Source organism: Monodelphis domestica, chromosome 4, assembly GCF_027887165.1.
Source record: "Monodelphis domestica isolate mMonDom1 chromosome 4, mMonDom1.pri, whole genome shotgun sequence".
Lineage (NCBI taxonomy): Eukaryota > Metazoa > Chordata > Mammalia > Didelphimorphia > Didelphidae > Monodelphis > Monodelphis domestica.
Genome location: NC_077230.1, coordinates 428,499,767 through 428,526,840, shown reverse-complemented (window position 1 = coordinate 428,526,840; position 27,074 = coordinate 428,499,767). Strand labels below are relative to the sequence as shown.

At 37.7% G+C, this 27,074-nt stretch overlaps 1 protein-coding gene and 1 pseudogene across 2 annotated transcripts in view; both read left to right on the top strand.

Annotated features, from left to right (window-relative positions):
• LOC103092745 (carcinoembryonic antigen-related cell adhesion molecule 5-like) overlaps positions 1-27,074 on the top strand; it is a 203,878-nt gene that overhangs the window by 119,441 nt on the left and 57,363 nt on the right. The gene's annotated exons all lie outside the window — the stretch shown is intronic.
• Positions 1,634-26,345, top strand: LOC130453967 (activated RNA polymerase II transcriptional coactivator p15-like; annotated as a pseudogene).

Here is a 27,074-nt window from a genome sequence, read left to right as displayed (position 1 = left end):
TGGTATTTGGGGGCATTCTCCTATGTCTCCAGCCCATTGACATTTGAGCCAGAAAGGTAGGCAATCTGCCTTTGGCAAAAACTAACAATCAAAACACTTAAGACTTTCCAAAGTCTTAAGTCTTTCACATCCTGTGGGTCCTAATATGATGCCTTCTGCCTCCTCTCAGGCACACTCCATTACAGCTTCACTGCTGCTGCAAGAGAAATCCATAAACATATTCTCTAACAGGACTTGATCAATTCCCAATATACTTACTATAAAGATTATCCTGGCTGCTAACCTTAATCTGCAATTCCATATTATTAATACAATCAATGTCTATTCTACCCCAATTATAAAATTATGTAAACTACAAACAATCAGAAAGATTGCAATGCTCCCAACTATAGAAGTATAAAGGCAAAAATAAAATCCACATCACAGGTTATTCAGGACTTTGTAAACCTGAAAGTGGCCCTACCTCCTGTTTGTAGCCAAAAATTAAAATATCATCCAGCATTAAGCAAAATTCAAATTTCAAAATTTCAAAATTGAAATTAACTCCAAAAATTCTCAAGATTAAAAATGCTTCTAATTTTCCTTAATTTTAAAACCTCTCCCACATCTCACACCCACCCCTTTGGGGTGGTTGAGATGCTAGGGATTTTGAAACAGTTTTTATTAACCTTTAACTGCTTAACAGCCATAACCATGTGCTTAAACAACTTGGGCTTTTTACTTTTATTAACTATTACCTAGTATGAAAAAAAAATAATGTTGCAACTTTGTCAGCTAATGTAAAGTCTGTAGATTAAAATTTTTTGTTAAAATAATTCTCCTAATTTGAGTTCTAGCCTTAACTAAATTAGTTTTGGGTACACATTTCATTTTCCAGAGTATTTATTCAATGGCAATGAGGATTCATTTATCATTGAACTTCTGCCTAAATATATAGGTGAATGGATTAGCATTACTAGTCACAAAGGCTTTCTCTAATTTCATTGTTTCCTGCCTTAAGGCTTCAAAATGTATAAACTTTACTGTGTCAACATGGAATCTGGAAGTCCCGAGTTTATTTAGTTGGGAGGTAGAAACCCCAGTGTTTTGACCTTGTCACAGGAGAGTTTTACCCCTGAGGGAAGGTCCTACTTCACCAGACAATAGATATCCTGGTAGTTTGGGTGGGAAGTATCTCTTTTGTCCCAATGGTTTCTCCCCCTAGGCTATAGTTCTTTACCAAGGTGGCCTAGCCCTGAGCTGAATCTTTCCCTTTTGTGTCCATTGTCAAGCATCAGTCCCTCACAGTTACTCCTGTCTGGAACCCCTCATTTTCCTTTCTTACCTAGTAAAGTCAATCAACTGACCCTCTCACCCTAAGACCCCAGGTCATCTAGAAAGGTATTTAAGCTCCCCAAATTTAATGGCTTCTCAGAATTATCATTCTCCTACATTTGGCATTCCCAGGGGTCAGTGACCATGTATTGTGAACCATAAATGTCATATTTCATGTCTGCTATTATCTGTGCAATTTCACTCTCTACCTCAATTCGAGACTTTTGTTTTGTACTTAAGTTGCTTACCTTTGTGATGTGGAAATAACTTTAAAAGACTGATATATATATATATATATATATATATATATATATACATATATACACACACACACACACACACACATATATATATTAATTTAAGGTCACCAAGGAATTCAGCTATGTAATTCCTAAATGAAAACTCAAGTCAGCAGTCAACCTTTTATGGAGTTTTTAATTACAAACAGGAGGAAGAAAGGTATTAGAGAGAGGGGGGGGAGAAGGAAATAGGGCTTAAATACCCATTCTGCTTAGGCTGGGCCAAAGGCTCAAGGCCTTGGATAGCTGAGGCAAAGAAACAAGATCAGTCCCTATCACTCATGTGACCAAAATGGAGAAAAAGTCTGAGGGCCTCCACTCCAAGCACCAGGCTCCAACCACCACACTCTCCTCCACCCAGGAAGTCCCAGGACTCCTGAGCTCTCCTCTACCTCACTTACTGTGTCTCACCTGTGCCAATGGTGGCTCTAGATTAACCCAGGACTGCCCAGAGGTCTGTTCCCTTTGCACATGTCTATTGAAGGCCATATTCTCAAATAATTAAATCTTGAGATTTGCTGCAGCCCTTTCTAAATCCTGTTACCTTGAGTAGGGTGGAGATTGTAGTTTCCAAGACCTGATTCTGTCATTCCAAGTATCTCTATTGTTATTGATCAGGAAATAGCCAAATCTCATCCTCTAAAGAATGGTTTGAACAGGGTTGAGTAGTTTTGAAATTCATACCTTGGCATCACCCTTTTTTCACTTTATGCTTATGCCCTTATGTTTCCTCCCTGGGGTACTTCCCAAATTCATCTCATTTTCACTAGATAATGCTAGATTCTGGAATCATACGGTATAATGCTTATTTCTACTACAACTTCTGAATAACGGGATTTTGCTCCAGAAGCTATTGCTGCTTCCATGGATTTCAGGTCTGGGGTCTCCTGGTCTCTAAGTCTGCAGTGAGAGCAACACTGCTTGCTATTAGAGTCCTGTCTCCCATAGTTTTTATTATTATATACTTTTCCCGATAATATACATTTTGACCTTCCCATCTCTCTCATTTTCGCCCTGTTCATAACAATGCTTCAACGAGCAGTTTCTTACTATGTGTCCTCGACGAGAGCACAAAAAAAAAAAACAAGTCCTGGTATCTCTTTGCACCTTTTGTTGACTTTGGGGTGTCTGTCTATACTGTGTGGTTTGTCTGCTAAATGTCTTAATTGTAGCCATGTTTTTAACCTCCTCTAATTCTTTCTGCCTTAACATTCCAGAGGTCTCTTGGGAGCTTTTTCTTTATATCATTTTCTTTTTCTTGATCTACTTAGTTATCATGAAGATAGGTGACAATGTCTCTAAATTCATTAAGTGAGATGGTGTCAAACTTAGGGCAATAGTTCCTGAAGAAATCCCTCAAGTGCTTTTCACAACCCTTGAGAAATTGTCTCCTCACATGTGTTTCTGATTCTTTTGAATCAGGGCTAAAACCTAACAGTCCCTCAGTTTTTTTGATAAGGTGACCATGGCATTTTCTTAGATAAGTCATTGATCTTGGATTAGGAAAATCCAGATCCTCAAAAACTTCTGGCCAGCTCATGAGTGAAGAATCTTTTCTAGTTTGCTCAATAAAATTTTTATGTTCCTGGGGTGTAAAAAGTTCAGATAAAATAATTTCTACATCCTCAAAATCTGATTCATAGAGGCAAAATGCTTTCTTTAGTTCTTTAATTGTGAGATGAGGCATACGTTTACATAAAGACTCTAAGTCATGGGTGGTGAATGACTTATGAACCTTTGCATGTAAAATGCCAATTATCAATAACCTTAGCTATATCACACAAAGGCATAAACTTTTGAGCCTTTGATGCATTTGCAAGATTGTTAGCAGATGCATTAGTTGGTGCCTTTATGTTATTAGCGATGTCATTTCCCTGTACTGCACATAATGGTGTCCCAGTATTAGTAACTACATTGTCCTTATTAGTCTGTCCTGTCACATCCCCAGACTCCACGTCGGTTCCCTTCCCCATGCCTTGTTTTCTCTGAATGTAATCCTGGCACATCTCAGTTATAATAGGGATCTGACCAAGGAAAGCCTGTAATCCATCATCTATGACTAGAGCATGTACAGTTTTCTTTGGGAAGATCAGGTTGGCACCAGCTTTGATATTTTTTATGATGTTAGTCACTACCGCAAACACAAAGTAGATGTAGAGTATGGTTTGCCACAGGTAATTTACATCTAGATAATTTATTGGCAACTGTGTCCATCCCATAGTCATATTTGCTAATGTCCCCAGAACATTGTCTATCATCCCTGCCACTGTACTATAAATGATACAGTAGCCCCAGTAAATGGCAATTATTCCGAGCACAGAAGACCAAAGTATTAGTTGTAACGTGTTTCCCATTAGATCTTTTCTAGGCTCTAACTTCTAGGAGTTAACAGTTAGAAAATGGTTATTGTCCCTGCAAGCTTTGCTTCTTGCTAGATAGGATCCAAGAGGGCTAGATCCTATTGCTGACAGCCCTAGTACAGTGTCCCTTTTTACTACATACTCTCTCCCCCAGTTTTGTAACTAGCAGACCAGAGTGGCAGTTGGTAACTGACTTGTTTCCCCTCCCCCCACCTCAAGGAATCAAGATGTTTTTGATCCTTTGTGGAAACTGCTAGGCAGAGTCAGTGACAAAAGCTGCTAGTGTCAGGAGTTGTAATTGACAATAACTTCACAACTGACAGTTGATGACAGTTGGTGACAGTCACTAAAGTTTTTTTTAAATGGGGTCCTTTCAAATCCGGGGTGCCAACTGTATTAAAAAAAGATAAATGAGGGAAGTTTTGTACCCCCAAGGGAAAGCTTAGACTTTCAGTATGGAGAGGGGGAAAGAGAGGAGAACCCCTCCTTCCACAAAGTGGGGTTCAGGGAGACAGCAGATGTAATGGGTTGGCTCAGAGAGAGGAGAGGGGGTTTGAAGATTTCCCTTCTGCCTTCTCTCCTTAGCTAAAGCTGCTCTCCCCAATTAACTCTTATCCCTCTTGCCCCCCCCCACTACTCGAGACCAAAAGGTCTCCCCTTGATTCATTCACTCCACTTGATTCATTCAGCTTGGGGAACAGATAACTTTTAATATTAACTCAATCAGATAATACAAAAGAAATAATGAACATGGAAGAATGGAAAAAAGGAAAGTGGGGAAAGGGGGTCCCTGTCTCGACCCCCTATCTAAACCCTTTTCCTCCCTCCTTGAGTTTGGGGGAACTCAGGTCTTGGCAGCCTTATCCCCCTGAGAGAAAGTCAGGTTGACTCACCCCTGGGCAACAGGAGTTGAAGTAAAGTCTGCTCAAGTTTCTCTTCAGAAAGTCCCTTCCAGGGGCAGCTGGGTAGCTCAGTGGATTGAGAAAAAGGCCTAGAAATGGAAGGTCCTAGGTTCAAATCTGGCCTCAGCCACTTCCTAGTTGTGTGACCCTGGGCAAGTCACTTGACCCCCATTGCCTAGCCCTTACCACTCTTCTGCCTTGGAGCCAATACACAGTATTGACTCCAAGATGGAAGGTAAGGGTTTAAAAAAAAAAAAGAAAGTCCCTTCAATAGGGAAGTGTTGGGGGGAAAGATTTCCAGTCACCAGCAGGAAAAGTGGGTAACCCTCAGGAGAAAGTCTTTTTTCCCACCTTCTCTCTTTGACTTCTCGATATGGAGAGACCCTCACTGTTCTCCAAGCCAGAGTCTTCTCTCCTCAGGATTCCACTCCTGGGGCCCCTCCCCTGTTGAGGTGATCAATTTCACATATTCTTCAGCCTGGCACTTTTTCTCTAGTGGCAGCCTCTGTCACATTCCCCAAGGTGCTCAGCACTGGTGGAATTTGAGCTCCCAGGACTGGCAAAGGCCACCGCTGTTCCTGGCTTAACAGGTTTCAGTGGGGACATGTGAATCCAGTGCTTCTTCCCAGGCACTTTTACTGCCCTGGGGGAGGTGAGAATTATTACGTGGGGTCCACTGTGGTTCGAGGGCCCCTGCCAGGATTTTCTGGAGCCACACAAGATCCCTTAATTCATCTGTAAAAGGGTGCAGGTTACATTCAGTGGGCTGCATGGACAGTATGGTTAGTGGCTTGTTCAAAGCTTTCAGGGAAGAGAAAAGATATTGATTATCATATCTGGCCAGTTTGTCTAACTCTAGTTTAGGGAGGATGGGAGGAGGACCACTGAACATAATCTCAATGAAGTAATACCATGTACACAGGAGGTGCAACGAACCCTCAGGAGGGCACAAAGGAGGAGGCTATATTGCCCACCTCTGCTCCCTTGACTTAGTGTCAGGTAAGGTTATATAGTGAGAGCAAAAGAATTTTCCTGCTTATAGTCTGCCCCAAAACTTGTACACTATGGGGGTACAGTTTACCATGCTGCCCCCCTCCTTCAAATATCTCAGGGAACAGGGACAATGGTTCCACTCTTCTGTAGCTTCTTCATAGCTGATAAGGGGTGTAGAATCCCTGGGATGAGGAGGGAAGGGTTGTGGGCCCAGGGTCATCAGGGTCAGGTCTGCAGCGAGTGCTTAGGTCCTGAAGGCTAGGAGACCTGAAAGACGTGTCCAATGACTGGTACCCTTACCGGCAGACAGCTCAAGAAGGAGAGAGTCAGTCCCAAAAGCAGATGTATAGAAACCCAGTCTGGGGCAAAAAGCAAAACCAAAAACTAGAGCAACAGATATAGACAGAGAGAATTAGTACAATAGAAATGGATGTTAAACATTAACAATTGGATATCAGAGCCAACAGACATCATTTCTAGAAATCATCTCTGATAGTAATCGATTTTCTTTAGGAAATTTAATTCCCAAGTTTTGTTTGCAGAATTGTCATGTGATGTTTCTGTTAAAGAATATTCCTTTGCCAAGCCCACATTTACATAGCAGCGATAACCACCTGAGTAACAGGATTTCAAAGATGAATTTCTTTACCCTAGATCCTGAAGGAAATCCAGAAAACTATGAGTTATTTATGAACTTAAGATCTAAACTTCAATTTAGCATAAATAACTTGCTGCCTATTTCTCAAAGTATGTTCCCTAACTGCTGGGAGCAATCAGGCCACAGCACCTTGTCAGAGTTATGTGTGATAGCTAAGGAGGCCACAGAGTGGCCCTTGGCAAGATGTGATTGCCCACTCAGTCCCCCTTGCATGACCTCTCTTATCAATGCCCCTTACCTATGAATTGACATGATTACTATTCCCCCTAGTCTCAAAAGGAATAATGCAAGAGCAAAATACCTGTGCCCTAATTCCCCAAAACATCACCAAAAGAGCAGAACCTCAAACCCTATCCCAAAAGACTATCATGGGTTAACTTTTACTTAGGTATATAATCCCCAGTGAAACTGAAGCTACAGGCCAAATCCAAAACTTTCCCACTCACTGGAACTTATTCTCATGAAGCCAGCACACAAATCAATCATAGAGGCCCATACAATAAGTACAAGTACATATGCCTCAATGACTCAATTTCACAAACCAGTAACTCAGGAACTCCCTAGTAAGAACCCTGAGAAATGACCAGTCTAATATTAAATTTGAATTATGTTCCCAGTACCCCTCAATTTCGTTGATATGATTGTTGAATTGTCTTTTAAGAACTGTTGATTAATTATTCCATTTTATTAAAAGTAATAAGTAATTCTTGATTGTTTGTAAGCTCAAAACTTCTCACAGGGTAATGAGAAAATTAAGCCACTTGTGACCAAATCATTTATCTTGTGTGCAACCTTTTATTCTGTCTGTAATCACAATACAAGAATATAGAATGTTAATCAAGTGATTTGTTACAAGTTAATGTATCACTTTTCCAATTATCTCTCTTTGAACAGGTGTGTTAGGTAATGTATCTGTGTGCCAAGAAAATGGGTATAAAAATAAACCCCAGGCCTGGGAATTGTGGAGCAGCTATCAGTCTTCCATTTGTTATTTTTTTGACTGATCCTTCACCACCTGTAGGGAAACCCTGGAGTCGAGAGGAAGGGTGGACTTCACCCATGACACCTAACAATTTGGTAAATTTGAATTATTAAACTGATAGGTAGTTTGGGGAAATGGAAAGTTTTATTTCTAGAATTTGCATTATGTGCTAAATATGGGAACTTGTCACTAAAGAGAAGACAGATGGGGGAAAACATTTCCTCATGTACCAAGGGACACATAGTGAGGGCTTCATGTACAGTCCAAAGCTATCATTGACTCATGCCATCATTGTGTCACTCATGTCAGATAATTTTAGGGTTGTGACTTTAAATCTAGATTTAAATCGTCACCAAATAAAATACCCAAGTCAGTCTGGAAATTTATGGTAATTTAATTAATATAGAGGGAGGGGATTTAAGGAGAAGGAGGAAAGAGGATATAGGATTTCTCCTACCTGGCCTATGCAAGGGTGAGTTTTAAACTCCCTACCTCTAGGTCTTTGAAGAAGATTAGAGGCTTCTGAGAGGAAAAAGTTGGAAAGTAAAGGAGGAAAATTCAGCCATAAAGTCACCACCAAACTGGACAATAGCTTATAGCCATGCTAAGATGCCAAAAGGCTCAGCAGGGCAGCTCTCAGCTAACTCTCCACTGCCAATCAGTGAAAGAGAGAGAGAGAAAGCCTTGAGGGACGAAAAATCTCAAATATATAGACCTTTCATTCTTGTGTCTCCTCCTCTAAATTTTCACATCTACCAATCACATTAAAGGTTTTTTTTTTTTTCCAGGATTGCCCATATTTTTAGTTCTCACTTTCTTTGATTTGATTATATCTTTAGAGTTATTTAACACTTCTTTGTTAAATTCACCTTTTGTGAGTTACTTGACCTTTTTGTGATTAATTTAACCTTTATAGTTACTTAACATCTTTTTGTATTAAATCTAAAAATAGACTTAGCTTAAAGTTCCAGCTTCACTGTAAGGTGAGAACTAAGTACCTTCATTGTTCAATCAGATTATAATTTTATCTTCCCCTAAAGTACAGTCTAAGTAGGGTGGAGTAATTTAGAGTTCCCAAGATATTCCTGATTTTGTTAAACTAAATATCTTCATTGTTACAAACAGGAAGTAGCTAAATCCAATCTTCACACTCATTAATGGATTAATGGCCTAGATGGTCAGAAAAGGTCCATTCCCAGGTGAGCCCAGAATGTGCCTCTTTAACCATCCCAGGGCATTCTCTGTCCTTTGTGTGCTTTGTCACCATTAGATCCCAAAGCCTTCTTTTACCTTAAGAAATAACTATTACCCATTATAGTTCAGAGAAATTCTGCTGATCAGCAGTCCAAAAAAAAAATTTCCATACCCTCAAAAAAAGGCTGATCACTCAGTTATTCTTACATATTTGGGCAATAAGGAACAGGAGTACTGAATTGAGTAGCAAAATACAAATAAATAGTAAATATAAATCAAGGCTGCATCATCTCCTGGACCCAGGCCATCTCTTTTGACTAAGACAAGGCCATACAGGAATCTCTTCAGGGTATCTTTCCAGAGATATTCCAGAATCTTTTGTGATTTACCAACACCACATACAATAATTTTAAAAATTATTCCTAGGTTAGGGATCCAATTATAAAAGCTGAATATCTATCTGTTCACTTTCACACTTTCACCTTCCCCCCCACTTCCTTCTCTGAGTGCTTTTACTATCATAAAAATAACATTTCCTTTGGTGTCCCTGCAAGCGCTAATCAAAAACTCAAAAGAATCTTGATTTAAAGTGTTATGTCATCAAAACACTGTATTTTTAGCATAGAGATCATCAATTATCAATTTTAGGTCATATTAGAGCAATTCACAGAATAGTCATAAAATTGTGAGCAAGCGTTTGTCACACATACCATTTTCAAATCCCTGACTGTTCCTTGGCTACATCAACCAACGTCTGTGGGTCTCTCAAGTTATTTTACCAAAGTTCATGTGAGGTAACTCATCAATTACATATTACTTAATTTATCTTATTATTTGGGACCTTGAATGCTTGCATTAAGATTTTATAGCTTCAAACAAGCCATTCATTGGGACATGACTGGCAACTTTTATCCATTTGAACATCTTAAAACTTCTGAAGTATATAATTAAAATATACTCATCTTTAATTTTTATCACACAGTAGTTGTCAACCTCTTTGAGGTCATACACATTTATTGTTTTGCTAGTTTAGTCCCTGAGTGTCGATGTGAAACAATTATGAGCACTTCTTTCTCCCTCCTGTGTTTGAGGAAGGGGTTAATAGCTTGTAAGCAATTTACCCTAAGGCTTGTTGGTTTGATTTGGGGTTTTATTACTTAACAACTTGTCATGTATCCCTCTTTAACAAATGGACTTACAATTTAAAATTTTGAATGTATCAAACCCTTCATAATAATTTACTCCCAGTGGAGGTTAGTTTGAACTCCACACTTCCAAATAACATTGATTAAGTCCTTTAGTGATCTTTCATTATTTAAACAAATTGAAGTTTGAAATATTTACCCTGACTCCTTTCAATCCTGTCTAAAGCAGAATAGAATCTCCAGTTTAGTTTCCTTATACCTCAAATATTGCTATATACCTGAGTAAATTCCATCAGCACTATTCTGAATTATAATTTGTGGTGGCTAATTCACACTAGTATTCACCCCTAGTATTTGTTTATTTTATTTTTAATTACTCTTATTTCTTCTGCCTTCTCCCCTTTACCATTATTGTAGGTAAAGGAAAGGTGTTACACTAAATTGCATGTAATCCTCATGTCAAGACCTTCTTGATTTCAGGGCTGGTCAATATTTTTCTTGTTAAGGGCATACAGTTTGCATATCACATATCTTTAACTTATTTAGGTAGAAAACACAATTCTCTTTATAATACAAATGTGTATATATATATATATATTTTGTATTCACTCATTACTTTCTGGCAATTTGTGTATAAATGCATGTTCATCTCTTGATCACAAAACCCTTCTTATACATTTCACACATTTCTTTAAAAAAAACAATTCATACAATCTTAATCAAATATAACACTGTTTAGAAATTCCCTCTTTAACAAAATACCAAATTCTTAGTAGTTGTATTATTAAATCCCATGCACAGATCAACCACTTTAAAAACTTCTTTTGTGTCATATGATTACATGTTGCTAGTTCTGACATAACATACATTAAAATAACATCTGACTTGAAAAATCCCAAGTTAAAATCCCAGAATAAGTTCTCCTCAACAGCATGATAACTTTTTCTGAATGACGTTGACATCCACAAAGTAGCCAGTATAATTTCTGTTCTTATGAAATAAACATTAAGGCTTGCTATTAATCACATGTAGACAACTCCAATTCATTGAAACCATTATGCATTGCAAGGTTTAACAAAACAAACTTCTAACCATGAGGTTTTGTGCTCAATAAAATCTGGCTAACATTTCACATTTAACAAGCAGTTACCACAATAAATGAAATTACATTGTACCATATGGATGCTGATATTTTCAGTCATAAAGGTCTGTGGAAGAAAAAGGGGGCATAGTCCAGGGATAGCTGTAAATCCTCACCAATACTAGGGCCCTCCTGGCATAAGAGCAGTTGGGAAGGGCAGGGCAATATTTTCTTCTGGTCAGATAGCCCCAGGGTGTAGGGAACAAGCATTCTTCTCTTCAGTCTGGCTTAACTCCTGGGCAGAGTGGCAGGGGGTGTCCCACTGAGTATAGGATGAGGTGGTCACTGCATGGACCTCTGTAGGGAGTGGGAGGTAAAGAGGGTGTAATGGGGGTGCCTATGGGGATGGCAGGGAGTACTGGGAAGGGAACATGGATGGTGGAGAGGGCACAGGAGAAGGTGGGAAGGGAATGGAGGTTTCCCTCATGATATAGGGGGTTGGCTCCTCAGGGTCTCCCTGGAGCACAGGGGGGTAGTAGGAGTAGGAGTGCCCCCTCCTCAGGATAGGGAGTTGGTTAGCAGAGCAGCCTCTGTTTTAACAGGGTAATTTGGCCCTAAAAGGCAACTTTTCGATTTCTTTGGGGTGTCAGTAAACAAATCAATCCAAGCATCTATGCAGGGGATCTGATCAGGTTGACCTGGTGTTCCATACACCTTTCTTCAGACCATGTAGGCCATGGAGAAATTTTCAATCCCCTCTGAAGGCCATTTAACCCCAAATATGGACTACTCCAAATCACACAAGGTGCGGAGGGCACCAGGGGAAACTCAAATTTCATAATCAGCTGCTGTCTTCTTAAACAGCTGAAAATTCTTAAGAATTCATATTAGTGTGGTCTGAGAGTCTGACAATGAGGACTGACAGATTGTAACAAACAAACTACACAAATATGCCTGTGAACCCAAAGGGTTCCCTGCGATTCCAAGAGATATATCTTCTTGAAATCGGGCTCTGGACTTAGCGCTGCATATGACAGTCTACTAGACTTGATTAGATCCAGATTTCCAGAACAGAACAGACTATTGGAGTGAAAACATATCTCCTAGGCAAGTACCAGCCCTCCTAGGTACAAGAGCTTTGGAGCTCTGAGAGTAGAACCAGAGCTCCCAGGTACAAAGCCTTGGGAGTGAAAACAGCACTCTCAGAATAGCAGTGGTTCTCAACTTTTCTAATGCATGACCCTGCAATACAGTTCCTCATGTCGCGGTGACCCCAAACCAAAAAATCATTTTGGTGGCTACTTCAAAACTGTAATTTTGCTACAGTTATGATTCGGAATGTAAATACCTGATATGCATTATGTATTCTCCTTGCTACAAATGGAGAGGTTGAGAACCGCTGCCCTAGAGCAATACGATACCAGCATTCCAGATTAACCTAAAGGTGAACCAGAGCATAGCTCTAGAGCATGACAAATTACCAGAACAGATAGTTAGATGGTTTAAATACTTATCAAAATTTGTTCAGGATCTCAAACACCAGAACCAAGGGCAGGACAGAGAAGGCACCATTTGCTTCCTTGGATTTCTGATCCAATCCCTCTCAGGAGTTGGAAAACACATACTCTCCAAGTCCACACTCAGAAACACCCCCAAGACTCCTTCACAGGGTCCTGCTTAGCAAATGCTGCCCACATATGATTTGGGTTATATTTTCAAATGTAACTATTTCACTTCCATTACATTGATTATGATTAATTTTATCAAATGTATTTTCAGCTCTATCTTCTTTTAGATTTGAAATTTCCAAATTATTTACTGTAGGATGAAAAAGTTCAGCTTCTGGGTTCAAGCTAGATATTTTTTCTAAGGAAGTCTGTACCATATACCTTTTGAAGCTTTAACAGGTTCATGTGGGGTTTTCTGATTGCCTGTGAACTTTTAAAAGTTTTTTATAGCTCCTGTAACATTGACTGTGTGACAAAGAAATCACTTTTAAAAGACTGATATATATTAATTTAAGGTCGCCAAGGAATTCAGCTATGTAATTCCTAAATGAAAACTCAAGTCAGCCTTCAACCTTTTATGGAGTTTTAATTACAAACAGGAGGAAGAAAGGAATTAGAGATAGAAAGATAGAGGTAGAGAGAAAGGGGAGAGAAGGGAATAGGGCTTAAATACCCCTTCTGTTTAGGCTGGGCCAAATGGCCCAAGCCCTTAGATAGCTGGGGCTAAGAAAGGAGATCAGTCCCTATTACTCACGTGACCAAAATGGAGAATCAGTCTCAGAGCCCCCACCTTCAGCTTCCTTCAGAGCAAGCTTCTCAGAGCACACCACAACCACTCCGACAAACTCCTAAAACCCCCCTGAGTCTTCAGACCCCTTCTCTCTTTAAGGAAACCATCCAAGTTGCCTCCCCTCAGTTGTCCCATCTACCAATCACTGTCCATCAATTTCCCTGTGCCAATGGAGGCTCTAGCTTAACCCAGGACCACCCAGAGGTCTCTGGCTTTGCACATGTCTGTTGAAGGTCATATTTTCAAATAATTAAATCTTTGATCCTTTGCTACAGCCCTTCCTAAATCCTGTTACCCTGAGTAGGATAGAGATTGGAATAATTAAATTTTGATCTATGCTGCAGCCCTTCCTCAATCCTGTTAGGACTGAGTAGGGTGGAGATTGATTCCAAGTATCTCCATTGTATCAATTCTAAAATCAATCATGACTCAAAGAAATTCCTGTTCTATGCTTAAGCATAGGTCAAAGTCCTTTCCATTGTTCAGCAAAAGGTTTCTGTCCTAAAGTAATCTTAAGAAGGGAGGAGGGGGAAACTCTCATGCCAATGGGGTTCACATTCCAATAGCCAAGACCCACTATCAATAGGAAATTTTTCAAGTATGAAATTTCCCAATGGTGAAATTTCCAACATTTATAAGTCTAAGAAATTTTGAGGTTTACATCTGCAATAGTAACCTTAGTCTGCATTTCCCTATAATTTTGTTGTAAGGGAATTGAAGTTTTGTTTCACTATTCCTTTCAACAACTTCTGATCATGTTTATGTGAGTTTCTAGGAATTCTTTTTGTCCTAAATTCAATCCTTGTGCCCAATCTGCACTGATAAAAGTTTTATAAATATGTTTTTGTTTTCTGTTTTTTTTTCATGACTGGTTACTATGCCCCTTCTCTCCGAGTTTCTAATATTAGCTTGCATTGATGCAATGAGATTTTTAATCTCTTTATCTAACTCATGTACTTGTCTCTGCTTTCCCCTCAATATTTGGTTTGATTTGCCACCATCATTTCTCAAAGACCCAGTTAATTCAATTTTCTGTTTCACTCTTGTATTTTCTTTTCTTTGTATTTGCTTCTGTTTCACTCCAGAAAATCCCTCATTGCTTGTCACATCCTGCAATACCTTTTTTTTTTCTATCCCTTTGTACCACACTAAGTATCTTATGATCCTGGCTTCATAAATTCCCTTTTCCATGGGATACTATTTCTGCCTACTTAGGTTTAGCTCCTGAATTTATAGCTAAACACATGGCTTCAATGTCTAAAGCTTCTTGATCTGTCCATAGATTGCAATGGTTACAGCAAGAGTTTGCCTTTGATTTATATGTCTTTCCCTGTGTACTTTTATTATTATTTGACTTACACTTTTTCTTTAAATAACAGACTTTATGAGGTATTGTTATTGTTAAATTTAGGGGTTGAGACTGAATATAATAATTATTGGTCGCCAAGGATTTTATTTATAAAATCCTAAATGAAACACTCAAGTCAGAATGGAGTTTTTATGATGATTTAATTACAACAGGGGGAAGAAATTATTAGAGGGAGAGAGAGAGAGAGAGGGAGAGAAGGAAAGGAGTTTAACTCAAAATCTCTCTGGCTCAGGCTGAGCCAAGGTGGGAGTTTAAGGCCTTGGAGAGCCAAGGCAGAGAAGGGAGTCAGTCCTTATTACTCATGTGACCGATCTGAAGGAAAGCTGTCTGCAGGGCTCCTCCAAGCTTGAGCTCCAGGATCAAACTGTCATGTAGCCCGCTCCACAGGAAGTGATGAGAACTCCAGAGGCTGTTCCCTACCTCACTTCCCGTGCCTCACAAATGCCAATGGTGGCTCAAGCTTGGCTTAGGACAGCCCAGGGGGGCAGTTAGTGTTTTCGATTTGTCATTAGCTAGCACATGCCCCTGTAGTGTGCGCGTGCACATTCCTGGGTGCTAGACCAAGCAAGATGGAGAGAATTTAAAAATCACAATCCCCCTGATGATGATTGGGGGACTAGTCTCCCAAATTGATCAATAAATATAAGTATCCTGCACCCCCAAAATTTCTAACTGCAGGTGTATACAAAATTTTACCCTCCAAGAGGAAAACTACAATAATTATAGATAAGGGGGAAATAGAGGAGAGAGAGAGAGACAGCAAAACGAATGTTTTTGCTGGGCGCATTGACAAAAGCCAATTAGAGGGCAGTTCCCTTTGGAAGAGTGTACATTCCAAATAATTGTTCAATCAACCTTCAGTTCAATCAACCACACCCAAATGTTCATTCTGGATCTTCCTGTAGTGTAAGGGTTTAGGTATTTTTCTGCAAACAGTTCATTCTCTGGATTTAGGAGTTAGCAAGCTTCTTCTCTGAAGATCTTTCTGAAACAAAAATTTAAATCTTGGATTTCATGAAAATACAATCCCCCCTGAAGAAGGTATTGTGTTAAGATTAAAATTTAGGCCAAACTGTGGCAGGTATTAGTTTCTCTCTGCTAGAAGTATTACATTTTTAGAGGTTTATTAAAGGTTAAGAATTTAAGAAAAATAAAAGTAAGAAAAGCATGTGCCGAGGTGGGCCGAGAGGCCCATTCAATTTCACTTACATCATCAGAGACATGTCTGCTTGGAATCTGAAACAGGAAAGAGAGACAGCCATAGGTGGAGACTCTAAATAATAATTTGTGATCTTGCACTCTGGGAGATTAGAGAGAATTCTGGGAGCTAGCAAGGACTTCTGGGCATTGGAGTCTGGGGTTCAGATCTCCATTTTTACATTTCTCTGTGTGATCCTATGGGAAAAAGGGTTTTTCCCAAAGGATCATGAAAGCATAATCAACCTAAAGATTACAATAGTTTGAGGATAAGAGGAAAGAGAAAAAACCCAAAAGCAATAATTGCTAGATACATTGACAAAAAGCCAGTTGGGGGCATTCCCCTTTGGCATGAATGTATAGATACAAATAAATATTCAATCAACCATACCCAAAGTTCATTCTTGATCTTCTTGTGCAGGTTGGGGTCTGGAGGCTTCTTCATGGTGTCTTTTCCAATAGTTCAGTTTATGGATTCAGAGAGGTAGCATCTTTCTTTACCTAAAATTCTTCTTAAAAGGAATTTAAACTTTGCAATTTAAATACTATTTTTACATTTCCATGTCTTCAGGGTGATAGAAAATACAGGATCATTTAGAGATGCATGGCTGAGGTATGAGTTATAGGAATCAATTTGTAAGAGAAATTAAAAAGACATCAGAAAAATCCAAATGAAAAAGAAAAATGTCTGGATGAAAATATAGACTATCAAAGTTTTATGTGTAAAAATTCCAAGTAAAGGAAAATAAATCTGTAACAGGTCCTTGAATCATGGCCCAATTAAAATGATCAAAGCAATGATACATTTACCCAGTCAGTAGCCAGGACTACAGAAAGTTACCACACAATGAAAGACAGAAAAAAGGAACCAGATTATAGGAGCCAGGTAGGAGCCAAGGTTTCGGATACTCATCTGTAAGTATTTTCAGAGTGAGTGTGGGCACAAGGAAAGCCTATGTTGTAACAATGTTAAACATAGTAACCTCAAGTCTTCACACTAGGTTCAAGACCTTTGCATTGGCCTAGAAGTGCATCAATCCATCCTGTATTGGCTTTTCTTTGGCCCTGTGCAATGGCTCTTGTGTGTATCTTATCCTGGAATCAGACCGAATTATTAAGTAAAGTCCCATAATTTTTTTAAACAATTAGTGGCATAATTTTTATAGTCTCAAGCTTTTAGGGCATGCATTGACATCATAGAAAATGTATTTTAAACTTATAGTACTGCAAAATCAAAAAGTTAAAGAAAATCTTAATGCTGGTGACATGTGCTTCAAATATAAAAAAGGAGAGGAAAAAATAAAAAAAAACAGAAATGGTATATTGCACATGCAAGAAAAATATAACAAAAGAGTTGTAAAAATTCAAAAATATAGCTTATAATCATTGACACACTGTGTCAGCTAAGAAAATATGGAATACAAAGCTTTCTCACCAAAAATGAGATCCATTTCCTCTTCATATCTGGCCATGATCCACTGTGAGTAGAAGCGAATGAATTGAACAAGGTAACATTTTTATTGTTAAAGAACAGTAGTACAAATATGTAGTTATCAATATCCCCAAAATTCTCAATAGCCCAATTAATTACAATAACAAACAAACACACTATCATATTTCACATAAGTTGCTGTATGACATTCCTTAAAAACCTATGAACTGATCTATATTTGTCACAAGTTTTTACAAATGTAGCAAATCTTTCAAACTTGGCAGTGTATTTTTAAACAAATTAAAACTTATTTTGAGTTAAGAACATCATCAAGAAATCTAGATATCATTCTGGTGGAAGTAAAGTAGTGAGCTGAAGAGTATAAATGAGGGATGCTCCTTTTTGGAGGCATTTTTAGGGGTACAAATGCCCAGGGTTTAACTTCCCAAGTTCCATTCACATATTTTGAAATGTGGGAAGGTTGGGGGTTATAATTGTATTTCATTTCAGCTACTAGAATAGGCCTTACCTCATGGTAGGGGAAGGCAAAAATGACCAGAGATTGTTAAGAAAATTCTAATAATCATGTTTAAAAAACCCTTAAAATCAATTGAGATATTTAGCACATTAAATTTTCCAAAGGTTGTTATACAATTTTAACCAATTCTGATGAAGTCTATTTATCCTCTATGTGACAAATTACAAAGTCAAAAATAGAAAGGCTATTTTCATATATGGGCTTAATTACAATGATATTTGTTCAATATTGTTATAAGGGAAAAGCAACAGAATATAACAGTAGTTAAAACTCAGTACATTAAAATGATTCAGTGTAACAGAATAGTATTGAATGCAGTAATATATGATCTCAAAATCACAAAGTTAAACCTTAAACAAAACAAACAGTAAAATTCAATAGAATACAGAGATTTTTATAAACCATTGGATTCTGAAATGCCTTAAAAATATAACCTCCAGTCTCTTTAAAGTTCCTTGGTTTATTTTTTACCCATTTAGATTCCTATTGTCAGAAGACAGGAGAATGCTTAAGCAATGGGGTTTAAATGACCCATCCAGGGCCACACAGCTGGGAAGTATCTGAGGTCAGATTTCAACTGAGGACCTCCCATATCTTGGCCTGGCTGGCAGTCCACTGAGACACCCAGCTGCCTCCCCAAAGTTGGTTAAAGAGTTCTAGGGAGCTGAAATTCTCTCCTGAATCTCAAGTGAGATAAATAAAAGGACCAGTGCATTCTTACAGTCCCATTACAGTTATCAATAAATGGCAGGTTCCCACAGTCTAAAGCTGTTTGGGTATGTATTAATATTATAGCAAGTGTATATATTTAAACTCATATTATTGTAGAATAAAAATTAATATTGATTGTATGTACCTTGAGTACATAGAAATGAGAAAAGGGAAAAATAAAATATTTTAATAAAAATAAAAGAAAAAAAATAAAATAAGGAAAAAGAGAAAAGAGAAAAAAATTAATTGAGGAATTCAATATGTTAAAAAAAAGGCATCCACTTGTCAATGGATTATTATCTCCAATGCATGTATAGGATACAGTCAATCAGTTTCAATAGAAGATGCTCTCTTTACATGTGAGCAATGAATCCAAGAGTCCTTCTCTTGTAAACCTTAAAATTTCTTAGACTTATGAATGTTGGAAATTTCCCCATTTCCAACATTAGGTAGGGAGGGTCCTTCTCCTCCCTACCTGAGATTACTTTAGGACAGAAACCTTTTGCTGAACAATGGAAAGGGCTTGGACCTATGCTTAAGCATAGAACAGGAAGTTCTTTGAGTCATGATTGATTTTAGAATTGATACAATAGAGATACTTGGAATGACAGAACCAGGTCTTGGAAATTACAATCTACACCCTACTCCGTCCTAACAGGATTTAGGAAGGGCTGCAGCATAGATCAAAATTTAATTATTCCAATCTCCACCCTACTCAGGGTAACAGGATTTAGGAAGGTCTGTAGCAAAGGATCAAGATTTAATTATTTGAGAATATGACCTTCAACAGACATGTGCAAAGCCACAGACCTCTGGACGGTCCTGGGTTAAGCTAGAGCCACCATTGGCACAGGGAAGACATGGACAGTGATTGGTAGATGTGAGAACTGAGGGGAGGGAACTTGGATGGTTTCCTTAAAAGATAGAGGGGTCTGAGGACGGAGAGGTGGTTGGTGGGAGAGTTTTTGCTCTGAGAGGTGGTGCTCTGAGGATCTGGCTCTGAAGGAAGCTGGAGGTGGAGGCCCCTGAGACTGTTTCTCCATTTTGGTCACGTGAGTGATAGGGACTGATCTCTTTTCTTTGCCTCAGCTATCTAAGGGCTTGGGCCTTTTGGCCCAGCCTAAACAGGAGGGGTATTTAAGCCCTATTCCCTTCTCTCTCCTTTCTCTCTCCCTCTCTCTCTCTCTCTATCTCTAATACCTTTCTTCCTCCTGTTTGTAATTAAACTCCATAAAAGGTTGACTGCTGACTTGAGTTTTCATTTAGGAATTACATAGCTGAATTCCTTGGCGACCTTAAATTAATATATATCAGTGCAATGTTCAGTTATGGGGGTGTATGTGTCAATTATCAAAAGAATAGAAAAATAATCAAAAACATAAGAAAAATTCAAAATGGGCCTTGTATAGGTCCAGTTTAAAGTACTTTCTATCCCACAAGTATGTAGGACAGGATGCAGTAATATTTCACTTAGCCATTTGTAGCCAAGACTACAGGAAGTTGCCATAATATAAGAAGAAAAGAATTAGAATTCTATTTTGATGGGGAAATGTCATTCCCTCATCTGATTTTTTTTTTCTTCAGGGATATAGGGAGCCAGCATGATAGTCAAGCTTTGTACTTGTTTGAGTACTTCACAAAGAGTGTAGATACAAGGAAGTCCTACGACTTAAACATAAGCATCGCAACCTCGAGTCTCACTTTAATATTTCTTGTGTGCTCTATTGGCATTATTCAGGTTTAGTCTGTGCTCCTTGTTTTTATCCCTTTTCCTGGAATCAGACACAAACATTAATCACAGTCCTATAATATTTTATCAATAAATGGCAGGTTCCCATAGTTTAAAGCTTTTAGGCATATATTGATATTATAGCAAGAGTATATATATTAACATGTATTACTGCAGGAAAAAAATAATATTAATATTAATTATGTGTACCTTCAATACAAAAAATGAGAAAAATTCAAATATTCTGATCAAAATATAAAATAAAAGAAATAAGAAAAATAAGAAAAAAAATCAGTAAGTCAATATATTCTTGAAAAAACAGCATCCATTTGCCTATGGATTATTATCTCCAATTCATATGATATATGATATAGTCACAATTCATATGATAGGATACAGTCAATCAGTCTCAGCAGAAGATGCTTTCTTCACATGTGAGCAGTGAATCCAAGAGTCTTTTTCTCCAATCTTTATAGATGTTGGAGTAGTTAATAATATTTGGAATGGTCCTTCCCATGAAGGCTGAGTTGCTCCAGTTCGCTTGAAATTCTTGATATAAACTTTATCTCCTGGGTTCAGGTCATGCAGAGAAAAGTCTAATGGTCCGACTTGTACTGCAGCTCCGGATTCATGAAGTTCATGTAGTTTGTGCTGTAACTCCTGTATATAGGAAGCAATAGTAATATCTCCCCCTAATAGCGATGTATAAGCCGGGGAGAAAGGCTTAGCCTGTATAGGTGGATGTCCAAAAAGCATCTCAAATGGTGAAATATGTAAGTCTCCTCTAGGCCTGCTTCTAAGATAAAATAGGGCCAGAGGGAGAAATTCAGGCCATTTTAAATGGGTCTCAGTGCATAATTTGCCAATCATAGTCTTAAGTTCTTTGTTCATTCTTTCCTACTATTTGGAGTGGAGAAAATACTGAAAAAGGTTAATTAATATCAACAAAATCAATAAATCTAAGAAGAATCATCTTCATTATACTGGGAAGTTCCCTGGGGACCCTCCTGAAAGGCACCTCTCTGAGGTTCATTAGTACCTCGAGCATGTTTTGGACGAGCTCCATTTCTCATATATTGTTGATGAGTATTATCATTTTCTTCATTTGGAGAATTGTCATTATTTTCCCAATTCCTATTTCTATAATTCTGGTTTCTAAAGTTCTTATTTCTATATTCATTATAGTTATTTCCATAGTCATTATAATTTCTAGAATTCTGGTTTCTATAACCATTATCATCATTTCTATAGTTATTATTTCTAAAGCTATTATTAAACTGTGTATTCCTTCCAAACATCTTAAGAAAGGTTCTACATTCCATCATTTTGTGGCCCTTCTTCCCACAGAAGTGACAAGTAATGGATTGATAATTGGATTTCTGGAGAGGGGCAATTGGCATTGGTTCATTATCATGCCCTCTTTCTAATTTAGTCATCCTATCTATTAAATATCTTATTTTTTCCTTCATTTCCTCCATGTCATCATTATTTTCTTCCTCCTTTTCTTTGTTTCCCTTTAAAACATATATAGCTGTTTTTTTGCAATTCTTCAAGGTCCATATCTGACCATCTTGGGCATTGCGTTCTAAAATAATTCTTAATTGCTTTTCAAGAGTTATTTCTGGTTTTCTGTAGGAGAGGGAACATGAGAAACTAGGATTGCAGGGGAAGGGTTTTGGGGATTAAATTCAGTCAAGATTTGCACTGCACGAGAGAAGCAGTCTGTTAACTGGGCTATAGGGAAGGTGTTTTCCATCTCTATTTCAGGGAAAGAAATTTCCTCATTCAAAGGTTCAGAAACAGGTCTGTTTCTGGTAGAGTGGCTATTTGCCAATTGATCCTGTAAGAAACTTTTTAGATCTTCTAATTGGGTTTGCATTTTATCCTCAATATTTTCTATTTTATCCTCAATTTTTTCTATTTCATCCTCAATATGTTCTATTTTATCCTCAATATTTTCTATTTTAGCCTCAATATTTTCTATTTTGTCCTCATTTTTTTTCTATTTTATCCTCAATTTTTTTTAATTTTAGCATCTCTAAATATAGTATTGAAAATTGTCTTTTTATAACATGATTGTTCACAGCCCTCAAATCCTGTACAAATATATAGAGGTGCTTGCCATTGGGCCCCCTTTTTTAATGGGCAGGATGGTCATGTTGTATTCAGATTAACAAGGGATTATTATTCCCTGGTCAATTAATGAGTTTATTATGTAATGCCCTCTGTTGCCTCCTTTGAGAGAGGATACTGAGTAATGGAAGGAGGTGGGCTGGATTTAGTTTTAATTTGCACAGGAACAGCTGATTTAAGTAAGCCTACATCAGAAAAAGATGTGGCCCAAAGAGATTCTGGTATATCTGTAGGTATTTCAAAGTTGGGAGGCTCTTTTGCCTCCTGGTTCTCTGAGAGAAGTACAGGGAGTAAATTTAAGGATTCCTCAAGCACTTCCAAGGATATAGAGCCATCTGGGGCACACATTATTGTGGCTTGTAATTTACATAGTAATTCTCTCCCCAGCAAGTTTGTGGGGGATCCAGGCATTAAAAGAAAAGAATGTTCAACATTTTGAGGTCCACGTATACCATGCGAGGAGAAAGTTTTGGGACCGTTAATAGTGTTCCTGATATACCTACTAAATTTAGAGAGCCAATAGAGTCACATTTTCCATCTGGTTTCCTTACCAAAACTGACCTACATGCCCCAGTGTCCAGAATACAATCATAGTATGAATTTCCCACCTTTGAAGTGACATGATGTTCCTTAGTATTTGGGGGAGAATGTATAGGGATTATTGGCATTAAAATATCAGGGTCTGGAAACTCAAAGGTTTCACTCTTTGATTCCAAGGCTCTCATCCCCCTTTACACCTTCATAAAAATGGTTGGGCAGTTTTTTGGGATCCCCCATGCTGTTGGGGGTTTTCACTCGGAGTATAGCATGGTCGAGCTCTATTTTTTATATATTGTTGTTGGGCATTGTTTTGGGTATTATCATTTTCCTCATTTGGAGCATTGTCATTATTTTGTTTGGAATTATGGTTCCTAGAGTTATTATTCCTAAAGTTGTTATTATTTCTTTTTTTCCATAGATGGATCCTACAGGCCATCATTGCATGGCCTCTCTTCCCACAGAAAAGGCATGTTTATGATTTATCTGTTTATTCCTGCAAAGGGGCTATGGTCTCTCCCTTATTTTTCAGTTGTCCCTTTAACATTTCAATTTCTTTTCTTAAGTCTTCCACTGACATCATATTGTGTGTCTCAGGTCTTTTTGCATGACCCTTATAGATATAGGTTGCTACTTTCCTCAGTTCTTCGAGGTCCATAGAGTCCCATTCAGGACAGCTAGATTTAAAGTAGTCTTTTACCACTGAACAACAATTCTAAACAAATTTCCTGCGTATTTGTCTAATGTCCCTTTCTTTGGTCAAATCAAGGTCCATATATGTATTTCCTACGTCAATAAGTCTGTCAATAAATTGGGTCTCTATGGAACTCGAAGAACTGAGAAAAGTAGCAACCTATGTCTATAAGTATTGTGCAAAAAAGACTTGTGACACACAATACATCAGTGGAAGACTTAAGAAAAGAAATTGAAATGTTAAAGGGACAACTGAAAAATAAGGGAGAGACCATAGCCCCTTTGCAGGAATACACAGATAAATCATTAACATGCCTTTTCTGTGGGAAGGGAGGCCATGTAATGATGGTCTGTAGGAGCCAGCTATGGAAAAAAAGAAATAACAACTTTAGTTATAATAAATCTAGGAACCATAATGCCAATCAAAACAATGACAATGTTCCAAATGAGGGAAATGATAATACCCAAAACAATGCCCAACAACAATATATAAAAAATGGAGCTGGCCCATGCTATACTCTGGGTGAGTAACCCTAACAGCATGGGGAATCCCAAAAAACTGCCGAAGCATCTTTATGAATGTGTGAAAGAGGGATGAGGGCCTTGGAATCAAAGAATGAAACCTTTGATTTTCCAGACCCTGATATTTTAATGCCAAATCAGAAATGGCAAGATGTAGTGAGGAAGATGTGAATGGGCTTATCAGTCCTAGGCATGTGGGTTTTATTATTTTGAATCCTTGATTTCTAATAATCTTTAATAAATCTCATAAAATATAATACTTTTATTACTAGAGACTATTTTAACTTTTACAGTATCCAACCTTGTGGTATAGGAAACACTTTCCGGTTTCTCTCTGTCCTCTACTCTGTTGGTATGAGAGTCTAGAGTATATCTTAATAGTATGCAAGTTCTTAATTTCTTCTATTTCCTTTTGTTTCAATGATTCCTCTGTGTTTTTCAGTTTTTGTTTTAATTCTGTCATTTCTTTTTGCTGATCATTATGGCTGTCCCACAAGTAAGATGCAACCTCGTGAAGTTCAGACAGATTCACCATGTCATACTTAAGGAAATAGTTTTTAAAGAAATTTTTTAGATGTGAAATGCAACACCAAAGGAATTGTTTCCTCACATGAGCCACAGAGTCTTCTGAATCTTTCTCAATGCCCATGATTAACTCTGCTGTTTCTGAGAGGTGATCAATAAAATTAGAAAGATGTTCTTAACTCTCTTGAACTAGCTTATCAATCTTTCCCCATTCATTGGGCTTTGAACAGAACAACTTTATGGCCTGGAGAAGATCCTTCCTGCATTTTCTTTGATATGTCATGCATGCAGGATTTGAGAAATCAAAAATCTTCTCTATGCTTCTCAGTAGGCCATCTAGTTAAGGAGTTATCACTCCTTGTCCTCTCAATGAATTGCCTATGCTCATGGGGGCTAAATAATTCAGACAGGAGAAATTATGCATCCTCAAAATTAGGCTAAAATATTTTCAACACCCTCTTAAATTCCTTATTATCGGTGGACTTGCTGACAAAATTTGGAAATCTACAGCATATGGAATTTAGTTCACGTGTTGAAAACTGTTTATGCACTTTGGAATGAAGCACTCCTGCATTGTCTAATATCTGTGCAATGTCTCTTAATGGAATTTTTTTTCAGCTTCATTGTTGCAATTGTTGCCCTTTTCTTTGCCATTTTCTTGAGCACCTGTCTTATTTTTTCCCTTTGCTTTCTTGTCCTTTCCTTTGTCATCTTTGTCCTTAAGCCCAGTATCTTCCTGCCCACTTCCAACCTTAACCTGGTCTAATCCCTGTTTTTTCAGAAACTCCTCACTCATTTTTCACTAGTTGTTCGAGGTTTGTATCAATAACCATGATCTGAGCTGCCTTCTTTGGTGTTATGAACTTTAAGATATTTCTTAGATAAGTAAAGGTCTATATGGCAGCCATTGTAAAAAATCATACATCTGGGTGAGGATATCGTGGTGTCAGTGTTGAAAGGCATGTTCATCATGATAGACAGGATTGTAGCCAGCATGACCTCAGTTAAAATCTGGCCTCAGATATTTCCTAGCTATGTGACCCTGTGTAAGTCACTTAACCTTGTTTACCTAGTCCTTGCTCTTCCTTCTTAGAGTTTTTATTGTAAGAAAAAGTAAAACCTTTTTTTAAAATCAGAGTAGTAGGTATTTCCTACTCCCTGTCACTCCCGAGTGAATAGCAGAGTATGTGACTGCAGGAATGGAGAGATGTATAAATCAAAGGAATTTGTTGCTTCAAGCTGATCTAGGAGTCATTCTGACAATGAAATTGACAAAAAGGCAAAGAAGAAAAATCAAGCTCTTCCATAAAAACCCATAAAAAGCAAAAGACAGGAGAGAGTTCTAAAACACCAGCTTCATCCAAGCAAAGCAGCAACCGAGATGATCATATGTTCCATATTGGAAAAATGAGATAAGTCATTGTATGGGACTTAAAAGGAAAAGTCCTAATTGATATTAGAGAATACTGGATGGATCAGGAAGGTGAAATTAAACCTGGTAGTAAATAAAGGTATTTTTAAAAATCCAGAACAATGGAGCCAGCTGAAAGAACACATTTCTGATATTGATGAGGCAGTAGGAAAACTGTAAAATCAGAGCCATATGAAACCTGTACTGATTTAGTTGTTTTAATTGGTATTTTTCCATTGTCTTTTGTTTTCTAAACTATTTGTTTTCCAAGCTATTGTATATTTGGACTAAAAAACAATTAGTACAATGAATCCTTTTATTTTTTTAAACTAATTTTTTATTAAACATCCAAAAGAAAAGTTCACACTAAAGAACTCTCATCCCCAATTTTACTTCACTACAGACTACTGAAGAGAGGCTTATAGTTACTAAACATCAGCTTTAGCTTTTGATTTTTCCACATTGATAAAAATTCTTTAAATTGATGTGTAAATCACCAACGTTTTTAAGAAATCAATGCACTGAGTCAGCTTTTCAATCGTTTTTCCAGTTTTCTGGAGTTACCCAACACACATACTCAAACAGGTTTATCAGGAAAAACATTTAAAATTGTCAACAAGTTAGACAGCATTTAAATTATCTTTTCATTCTTTTAAATTTTAAGTTGGGACAAATATCCCCCAATTACCTTTCAGTTCATGAAGAATCTCAAGTGGACAATTCAACTTCAGAACAATCCAATGTCGATACACAAAAACTGTTGGATATGTCCTCCTTGACCTTGGACACTGAACATGTTCTAAGTAAAGCTTATTTGACACTTCATATTAGAATTTTTTTTTATTTTCTTTGATTGTCAGACTTTATTCTAAATCTGTCTCATTCCCTTACAAAATTGGTAAAATAAAAAAATAAATGTAATTGTAGCATCAAATTTTAAAGCTTTCAAAGAGAAAATGAATGTCTCCTGAATTCATATGACATTCCAACCTTTCGATTCTTAATTAGCAATGTCCCATAATAAATCCTCCCCACCCCTTAGGAAAATAGC